The sequence below is a fragment of the Bombina bombina genome, chromosome 5 (genome assembly GCF_027579735.1).
Source record: "Bombina bombina isolate aBomBom1 chromosome 5, aBomBom1.pri, whole genome shotgun sequence".
Lineage (NCBI taxonomy): Eukaryota > Metazoa > Chordata > Amphibia > Anura > Bombinatoridae > Bombina > Bombina bombina.
The window spans coordinates 186,249,513-186,257,717 of NC_069503.1; positions in this window are offsets into that span (position 1 = coordinate 186,249,513).

Sequence of the window (8,205 nt, forward strand, 5' to 3'; positions counted from 1 at the left end):
TCCAATCTCTTCATAGGGCCAAAGAAGGAAGGCACTTTCCGGGCAATTATGGCTTTACATTTTCTGAACAAATTTGTGCTAGTTCCTACTTTTGTAATGGAAACTGTCCGAATAATTCTGCTGTTGGTTCAAAGTGATCAGTTAATGACCACAATCGATCTGAAGAATGCATATTCCCAGTCACAAATTCCTCAGTTTTGCTTTCCAGAACAAACTTTCAGTATGTTGCCTTTACATTTGGTTTTGTGACAGCTCCCAGAGTTTAAACAGGGGTTCTGGGAGCTTTCTTGTCTGTGATCAGAATTCAGTGAATTTCAGTAGCACCCTACTTTGACGACATTTTTGTCCAACCTTCATCCTTGCGTCTGGCATCTCTTCACATGGAGACTTTGATTCAGGTTTTTAGAAACCATGGCTGGAAGATCAATATTCCAAATACTTCTCTGGTACCAAATACCAGAGTTACCTTTCTATGGGTGGACCCTTATGCATCTAGTCGCTCTTTGCATGGAGGTTGTAGGTTTAATGGTAACCGCCTCAGATGCAGTGCCATTTGCAAGATTTCACTTGTGCCCCCTCTTCAACTTTGGGCTAGATTACGAGTGATGTGCTAACTGTATCGCGCAAGCGAAATCTAGTTTTTCATAGCTTTTTGTGCTCAATGGAAATATTGAATGTATTACGAGTTAAAAGTAAACGTTTTTGCTCGAGGGCAGTCGCAATTTAAGCTTGTCGGGATATTGCAACTTTAGAACTCAAGTAAAAAGATGGGGAGGATAAAAAGTTGCACAAAACACAACATAAATACCTGTAAAAGTACAGTTACACTTATATAAACACTGTCTGATACAAATTAGTTATAAAAGTTTTTAAGGACTCAAAGATAGATGGTATAAGGTGTTATCATTCATAGACATGTGTGTATGTGTGTATATATATATATATATATATATATATATATATATATATATACACCTGTGTGTGTGTGTGTGTATATATATATATATATAAAATTATATTTTTTATTCCTTCCTATTGATACATAGGTATATATATATATTTTACATTAAAGGGGCATGAAACCAATAATGTTTGTTTCATGATTCAGATAGAGCACAGAATTTTAAACAACTTTTTTTTTAATTTACTTATGTTATCAATTTAGTTTTTTTCTCCCTAGTATCCTTTGTTGAAGGAGCAGCAATGCACTACTTGGAGCTAGCTGAGCACATATGGTGAGCCTATGACAAGATGCATATGTGTGCAGCCACCAATCAGCAGCTATCTTCCAGTAGTGTTTTGCTGCTTCTGAGCCTACCTATGTATTCTTTTCAACAAAGGGAAGCAAGCGAATAAAGCAAATTAGGTAATAGAATTAAACCCAAACCCTGTTGCACGTTACGCATATTTTACATTCCTATGTTCTTCACATAGATATAATTTACTTTTTATTTTATATATATATATATATATATATATGTGTGTGTGTGAATTTTATGTGAAGAAGAAAAAGTGATACATAATATCACTTATGAAAGACTGGGATTTCAGCACTCTTTTATTAATAATAAATAAATAACACTCTTATGATACAATATCAAAACTTGTGGGTTTATTGTGTGTCAGGCCAATCAAAAGACCTGAACAGGAAAAGATGCATAAATACATTGGAAACACTAATTACATATAAAGTGAAATAGTAAAATATATTCTAGAATCCTTTCTAGGACATAGAATTGGGACCGGTCCCTATGACAACCAGGCTGATTCAGATAATAACATGAAAAGGGTTCTATCCCTGCAGTTAACCTGTTTGTCAAACAAATGGAAAAGACATAAAACAACTGACCTTTACAGGAATCATAGGTGACAATCTCACCAGGCCGGAGAGGAGGGCTATGAATGAACTCAGTAATGCTGATAACGTGGTGATTAAATCAGCAGACAAGGGTGGGAATGTGGTCCTCTGGGACGCGACAAGCTACACTCTGGAAGTCAAAAGACAACTGTGAGATAAGAACCAATACTTGCGATTACCAGCAAACCCCATTCCCACCTTAAAAATTGCCCTTTTTAAGTTACTAAATGACGCTAAATCTACTGGAGTTATTAGCCTAGTAGAGTTTAAGTACCTCTATACTGATCATCCAATTATGCCAGTTTTTTTACTGTATACCAAAAATCCACAAGAACTTGACAAATCCTTCTGGCCGCCCCATTATTTCGGGGATATGTAGCTTGACCGAACATCTAGGAAATTATGTTGATAGTTTTCTCAAACCTTTCCTTAATACAATGCCATCATATGTGATCGACACGTCAGATTTATTAAGAAAAATCGATGGATTAACCATCCCAAATGGAGCCCTGTTGGTATCCCTAGATGTAGAGGGCTTGTACTCTTCAATCCCACACTTAGTAGGAATCAAGGCAGCACAGCATTTCTTGGACACCAGAGGTGTAACTTATTCTGAACATACTTTACTATTAAACTCTTACAATTTGTACTTGAAAATAATGTATTCACATTTGATAACAAAATGTACAAACAAGTTAGGGGAACGGCAATGGGGGCAACTTGTGCCCCCACGTATGCCTGTCTCCACCTAGGCTCTTGGGAGATGGAGGAAGTTTTCAAAACTGAAGCATTCAATGAGCACATCCACTTGTGGTTACGCTATGTGGATGACATCCTCCTAATCTGGGAAGGCACAGAGAGTGCACTTAAAGAATTTGTGTCCACATTAAATATAAATGAAAGAAATATCACTTTAACACTAAATTATAGTGAGACTGACTTATCATTTTTAGATATACACATTACTGTTGTTAAAAATGTATTAATGACTGAGAACTTCAGGAAAGAGACTGCTACAAACAGTCTTCTTGAAGCAATTGCTCATCAATAACGAAATATGATGAGCATGCTGCACTGATGGAGGATAGATTTAAAATAAGAGAGTATTCGAAAAGGACACTTTCACATGCAAGAAACATGGTAAAAAAGATGGACAGAAGTCCACTTCTGTTTCCAAAAGAGAAAAAGAAAGAGGAGAAAATAAGACTAATAACAAAGTTCAATTGCCACTGGGGGAGCGTCAGAAATATACTTAAGAAAAATTGGAGTATTCTTTTAAATGATGACAATGTAGCAAAAGAAGTAGGAAATTTTCCCACCCTTACAGCAAGAAGGGCACCCAACTTAAAAGATAAGCTGGTTAAAAGCAAATTTGTCTCACCCCAAAAAAACTAGCTATCCAGTCAGAATTCTGAAAGACAGGATTCTAGAGCACCGTGACAATATCAAAAATAAGGCACAAAGTAGCAGCGTGGCTAGACACTTTGAAGTTTTTCACAACAGCATACCAGACAGTATGAGAGTCGTAGGTATAGACAGAGGAATTACCAGTGGCAGAGGGGGTAATAACGATAAAATAATGCTACAGAAAGTATGCAGGTGGATTTTTAACCTGTCTACCACTGGTTTAGGCGGAATGAATGAGAAGTTGGATATGGCAAGCTACTTGCAATAAGGTATTTGCACTTGAGCTGCGTTATCCAATCAACAAGACCGAGAGAATGGTCTTCATTTATTTAAGAGAGACTGATCAGCACCCAATAATAGGTCCATCAGTAAAAACTAAGTTAATGCTTCACTTTTACATGATTGTAAACTAAAATATGTTTTTATTGTTTACACTTTCACCTCCGCTTATGGGCGTTATTGTTTGTGCTATACTATAAATTAGCTCACATGAAGTCCTTGCATTATGGATCAAATATATAGAGGCGCTGGTCTTGAATCTCGTATATATAGACGTATACACTGAAGAAAGAAACTTAACTTGTGATTTGCAGGAGTTAACAACAAAATAATGTGCAGTATACTCACTCCGAAAATTTCAGAGTTCAGCTTCTTCAAAAGGATCTTTGTCCCAGTTTTCCCACACTGTGTTTTAGTATCTGTAGATAATGAAAATTGCACTGCAGGTAATTGTATCTTTTGCGTGATAAAATGTGCAATATACTCACTCCGATAAATTCGGAATCCGGCTCCTCAAAAGGTGATATGTAACTTGAAATTACTTCCAAAAAGGCAGCAAAATACTTGTTGTAGCAAACAAATATTTATTAAAACATGGTTAACCCTTTCGTGACAGGGTTAAAGTGCCTACATCGGAACAACTGTTCCGATGTAGACAAATTGAAACTACGCGATCGTGCATACGATCGCGAGATTTCAATTATTGGATCGCATCTGGGGGGCGTCCCTACAATCCTAGGAACGCCCTCCAGACCGCGATTAAATCCCTGAAGCACAGAAGGCTTCAGGACAGCCGTTAGTTATGACGTTCCATTCCGTCATAACGGCTTTAAAGCCCAGTCTAATTATGACGGAATGGAACGGCATAACGGCTTTAAAAGGTTAAAAAGCTCTTATTTATCTTGGCTCTACGCGTTTCAACGATTGAATCGTCTTTTTCAAGAGCAATAAAAAACAATTGGAAGTGCTGCCCTTGGAGTATTACAGGTCCTTGCATTATGCCCTGAGGAAGCCCCGTCTATCCCTGTGTGACGAGGGGGTGAAACGCGCGTCGGCAATAGGCTGACCGGACTCACGTGATCTTCCACGCTGATCAAGTTAGCTACTGAGCAGAGCATAACATGCGGCTTTTACGAAAGTCTAACAAAATTGATCTGGCTACATCTTCTATAGCCCAGCAGACGGCAAAGGCGGCCACCTTTTCAACATAGCAAACTTGGGAGGAAAAGGCAAGCAAACAAACAAGCGAACGAACAAATGCTTTCCGAAAGGAGGAGGAAAGGGAAAGAAAGGCAAAATCCCTAATCCACCCGAAGCATGTAACACCTGGCACTGACGGCCGGACCACACTGCATAAAGCTGACAAGGGAAGGTGCAGAGGGGTACAGTATAATAACATAAGAGTATCCTTCTGTACCTATCCCTGTAATAGCTACTATTCCTGTCTATAAGACAACTAAACGCTTGGCTACTTTATGTCAGTCTCTGCACTATCTACTGACGTGTTAATTGCTTGACTTTCTCTGCTGCTATTTCAACATATCCCAACCTGTTTTGGTGAAATTTTCTACTGCTTGATATATTGCTGCTTTTTCAACTGCTATGCTAACAGTTCCTTGCAAGGAATAACTGCATACTAACGGAGCATCTACTAATACTAGATTGATTTCTACTGAATTGTTACTTTTGCTGAAATTGCTCATGCTACTCAATTACCATTTTTCATGAGAAGTGATGCCATACTCTCTAGAATTTGACCTCTTTTCATATATATGTGTGTCTTTTCTGGTTTGAATTGACAAAGTACATACCGAAATTTTTTTGCTAATTTGTTATGCATACCTTTTAATTATGTGTTCCACTATATATGTACATATTATCTTTTGTCTTATGCTATGCTGAGTTAGAGGTGATGCTATACAGTCTGTTTCAGTTGATTACTAAAACCGTGAACAGTCTGATGACTTGTTTAGAGTATTCTATACTCTCACCTTATTTTGAACTAAAATGGCTCACACTTTTCATTTTATTATCTGAATCAGCCTGGTTGTCATAGGGACCGGTCCCAATTCTATGTCCTAGAAAGGATTCTAGAATATATTGTACTATTTCACTTTATATGTAATTAGTGTTTTCAATGTATTTATGCATCTTGTCCTGTTCAGGTCTTTTGATTGGCCTGACACACAATAAATCCACAAGTTTTGATATTGTATCATAAGAGTGTTATTTATTATTATTAAGAGTGCTGAAATCCCAGTCTTTCATAAGTGATATTATTATGTATCACTTTTTCTTCTTAACATAAAATTCAATTGTATCTAATGGGCCTGCACCCCAAGGTAAATATCTGGTTCCCAAGTGTAAAAGCTTGCAAATCAATGAAGGAGATTTTCCTCAGAAAAGCACTCTAAAAATTTCTAAGGATTTGTGCAATTTTTTCCATTTACAAACATTTTCTTTCTTATATATGTATGTGTGTGTGTGTATATATATATATATATATATATATATATATTTATATTTATATATATATATAATGTGTGTGTATATTTACAATAAAAAGTACATTGTTCTGTATGTGAAGAGCAAGGCCGGCTCAACCATGGGACCAAGTGGGTCCAATGGACACCGGCGGCACTTTAGGGACTAAGGTAAAGACCTCTAAGCAGTGCAAAGTGCAGAGATCACAGCTGCTCTTTTGCTTTTCAGAGTTGAGGGGGGTTGATTGACACCCCTCTGCTAGTGGCCGATTGGCCGCAAATCTGCAGGGGGCGGCGTTGAGACACATAATAAATAGGCCCCATAATCATGTCCCTCAGTCCCCCTCTTTTCTCTTCTACAAATTGTTAATGATTATTTTGTTTTATATTCATTCAGTGCTGTTTTATACGCATGATAGAAAGTTGTAGCATAACCTTATGCACAAAGACAAAAAGAGCCAGTTAGGGGTGAATATCAAGGTTGGCCAAAAACACAATTTTAACTTCCTTCATACTTATTGTATAATTGAGCATAAGCATTGGTTGCATGCAGACATGCTTAGTAAGGGGGGGGTCGGGGTTAGTGTGTTGATATGTTATCAGTAAATTTACTATGGGTGGGCGTCATTTTATTTTAGGATCCAGGTAGCACAGTGCCTTGATCCGACTCTGGTGAAGTGCCTTGAAATGTGAACCCGACATGCGCAAAAAGCCTCCGTATAGCGAAGTTAACCTGCAAGTGCAAAATGGCTCTCCACTCATAATGTAGCCCTTTGTATGCTCGAACAGTGGAATGGAAATTAAATAGATTTAACTCAATCAATTTTTCTGGATTATGAGACCAGACAATCTCTTTTGGTGCCAATCTTTCAGTATGGGGGGTTCTGAGAGTCTCGGAAGGAGACATAGTTCGTTCATCTATTGAAGCAAGGTTACCAATCACTGTCTTAGAACTCTGAGCGATCTTCAGGGCTCTTCAGAGTTAGCTTCTTCTCAAGCGGGAGACCTACTTGAGGTTTCAATATGACAATGTCACAGCGGTGACATCTATAAATCATAAGAGGGGAACCAGAAGTTTCCTAGCGATGAAGAATATTTATTGCATTCTATCTTGGGCGGAACTAAATCAATTTTATTATTTTGGCTATTTATATCCCAGGAGTCGACAATTGGGAAGTAGACTTTCACAGTCGTCAGACTTTTCAGTCTGGGGAATGGTCCCTCAGCCATAAAGTTTTCAATCAAATTGTGACACTTTGGGGGATGCAAGAAATAAAAATGATTGCTTTGCGGTTATATCACAAACTTCCCACTTATTGTACCAGATCAAGGGATCATCAAGCGGTTCTCATAGATGCTCTGGTAGACCCGTGGTCTTTTCATCTCATACATATTTCCTCCGTTCTGCTTCCCCGTGTCATAGCATGGCAAATATATACATCATATCTGCTCTATAAAACTAGGCTTTCTGTCACTTACTGACCACTACCCAACTATACCCCTAACTGAGCAGAATCCAATGACAACAAAGTTAGGACCCTAACTTGGGGATAAAACTCAGGAGCCCCTGAATATACTGTCCCTGTTCACGCTGATAGATGATAATGGCAAACAAATAAAATAAATATGTGCCCTATAATAACCAGGCTTTGTATCCCTTAGTGACTACTACCCATGCATACCCCTAACTGAGCAGTATCCAGTAACATCAAAGTTAGGACACTAAACTGGGTATAAGACCCCTCAGAAGCCCCCTGAATGCAGGTGAGACTGCAAACACATTCATTGTATAAACATCTGTCTCATAAAAATAAAATTTTGGGTCAAATTTGAGACCCTAACTTTGGTATAAGACCCCTCATAAGCCCCCTGAATGCAATAACCCTATGCACTCTTATAGGTGTTAATAGCAAATATATACATCATATCTGCCCTATAAAACTAGGCTTTGTGTCACTTCAAGACTACTACCCAAGTATACCCCTGACTGAGCAGAATCCGATGGCACCAAAGTTAGGAGCCTAACCTGGGGATAGGACCCCTCAATGCACTGTCCCTATCCACTCTCAGAGGTGATAATGGCAAATGCATATATTGTATAAACATCTATCCTCTAAAACGGAAGCTTTGTTTCACTTAGTGACTACTAACCAAGTATACCCTTGATTAAGCAATATC